Source organism: Haplochromis burtoni, unplaced genomic scaffold, assembly GCF_018398535.1.
Source record: "Haplochromis burtoni strain Fernald_Lab_line unplaced genomic scaffold, NCSU_Asbu1 Contig_110, whole genome shotgun sequence".
In the NCBI taxonomy this organism is placed as follows: domain Eukaryota; kingdom Metazoa; phylum Chordata; class Actinopteri; order Cichliformes; family Cichlidae; genus Haplochromis; species Haplochromis burtoni.
The window spans coordinates 1198167-1201100 of record NW_024582471.1 but is presented as its reverse complement, the minus strand read 5'-3'; positions in this window follow the sequence as shown (position 1 = coordinate 1201100).

The following is a 2934-nucleotide window of genomic DNA, read 5'->3' as shown; positions in this document are numbered from 1 at the left end:
CACACACACACACACACACACACACACACACACACACACACACACACACACACACACACACACACACACACACACTCTCTCTCTCTCTCTCTCTCCAGGTAAGGCTCTGTTGGTTGTAATTCACAACACGCGTCCTGCGAGGAAGCCGCGGCTGCTCTTCTTTCTCCCCCCCAAAAAAAAGAAAAAGAAAAGAAAAGCTCAGCAGAGGTCACCGTGGCGGAGAGATATTGATCCCGATAATATATCAACTGCCGGTCAGCGGTGAGGGTAACGCGAGGGACAGAAAATCGTGAAAGACCAGCGCGCAATACTATAATCCAACTCTGCGTGGTGCGTCAAAGCGCTGCTCCCGAGAGTGTGTGATAGGGAGAGAGAGAACAGACGCAGCAGCAGACGTGCTCTCTCACTCTCTCTCACTCTCTCTCTCTCTCTCTTGCTCTCTCAGACAAATACAAAACATCCACGCATTGCGTTTTCCCTCAAGGTAGCAGCAGGTTTCCAGCTGGCCGTCAATCAAACAGCAACAGTTTGACCTCGGAAGGAGACTCTCTTTTTCACTGCAGTGTCCCGGTCACCTGATGCTTTATTTAGCTGGCTTCAGGGAGGCGACCGAGCCTCAGACTGAAAACTAATGTGGAAAATTTAGAAACAACTTCTGAGCCCTGGATTTCTATATGGATGGATGAAGAACTGCTTAAAAATCCTCTCATTATATCTGTCTCATAATTGTGACTGCACAAGATGAGCAGCTGACATGGATTTGAACTGATTTGTTTTTATCCACCAAAAAAAAAAGTTAGTTTCAGTGTCAATAGCAACAAGTAGCTCTAAATTAAAGACTACAGGAATTACGTGACACTGAAGCTTATGCAAACGTTTCAGCTCTAATATTAAATTTTCAGAAACTCTGAAGGGAGACCAGCACGTATTTGCATATTTAGATATTTACTGAGTAACGACAATACTCATAATAGGTACTGATCAGTTACTGTAACAGGAACAAAATAACCATACGTATGAAGTTCTGTAATATTTACTCAGAAAGGACTTTGTTTACTCGACATTATCTGATACATTTATCTGCTAATTGTATTTCACAATGTTTCTAGCCAGCAATAGATAAGCTGTGTGGACTGGTGATTTCCAGTAATATCACTGTTTTGCCAAACTACCCCCAGCACATATATATATAACTGTACAGTCAGCTCAGCGACATTGATCAGCTGTTAACCCATCCAGCAGCCACTATGTAAAAGAACTATCACTAAGATTAAAATGTTTTGTTGTAACTTTTAGATATTTAAGTTATTATTCACTGTAACAGGAATATAACAGAGGGATTTTGAAACAAATACCATCTATATAATTCTCTAGAATACAATCAATTGACTGCCATTTCACATCTCAGACCTTTAAGCCTTCAAGTCTCCTCCAGCGCCCAGGACATATAAATTGCTGGTTGCTTTTGAACAATCTCCTTTTCATGTTTCTGCCAAAGATGAAACTGTCAAATACCACCTTTATTTTTTTCTTCATTTTATTATTTCAGTTAACATTTATGTTGATTTACTTTTTGGGTGGGAGAATATAAACATTTGACTTCATGGGGTAATCTTACTGCTGATTTCCTTACTGGAAATACTCCTTACTGGAGTTACACTCTCAGATTAGGAATACACATCCATTTTCTTAACCAGTTTTCCCTTTCAGAGTCCCAGGGTTAGTGGAGCCTATCCCAGCTGGCACAGGACAAAAGGCAGGGTACACCCTGGACAGGTCACCAGTCTATTACACACATTCCTGGATAAGGCATAAATTGTCATATCAAAGATTTTTCACAGGACTCTGTGAAATCCTGTTGCTTTAGAATACTTTGCTATACACAGTCAACTCAGTGAGAAGGTATCCCCAGGTCCTCTGGCTGCAACACAAGCCCAAATCATCACCCCTCCACCACCGTGGTTGACAGCTGGTATGATGCTGGATTTGGTTTTGTACATTATGATCAAACATTTCCTCTCCGGGCTCGTCTGTCCAGAGGACATCGTTCCAGGGGTCTTGTTGTTTGTTCAGGCGAAACTTTGCAAACCTAAGTTGGCCTGTCGTGTTATTTTTACAGAGAAGAGACTTTCTTGTGGAAATCTTTCCAAACAAGTCATAGTTATTCAGTCGTTTCCTAATTGTACTGTCATGAACTTTAACATTTAACACGCTAACTGAGGCCTGCAGAGTCTGAGATGCAGCTCTTCGGTTTTTGCTGTTTCTCTGAGCATCGCACGCTCTGACCTTGGGGTTCATTTGCTGGGATGTCCAGTCATGGAAAGATTGCAGCATTGTGGTAACACAAACCTGAAGACCAGCAAACTGCCAAAACTTCTGCTTTCATAGAGCTGGTCATGCTTGCTGATGATCACTTAATCAAGTGCATTTGATTAGCAGTGCCTGGCTGCTACTCACTCTCTTAATTCCCATGGAAGCAGTACGGGATGAGCTCAGTTTTTAACAGGACTGCATAGTCCTGTGAAAACATCCCGTTCCACAGGACTGTGTAATATAATATAATAGTGATTCTTCATTAGGATCAGTAGTATAAATATCTTAATAAGATGCCATAGCTGCGGCAAAGCTTGTCCTGTCCTGTCAATCTCTCTCTTTCATGAACCCTTCCTTTGTGGCTCCCAAAACAGAATACAAACAGCTGTGTGTGATTGTAATGCTGATATGTTTCCACCCCTCAAAAACACTCCCACAGCCTCAAAGTCTGCTTAGAGTTTGGAGAAAATTCAGTATATCTTACTGATTTATTTATTTTATTTTTTTCCCCTTTTGAGAGTAGGGTTAATAAAAAGAAAAGCGGGCAGGGTAGATGAGGAGGGGTCATGTATTGTAGCTGAACAGAGGGAAGAAAATAATCAGAGGGGAGATTAAGCCTGA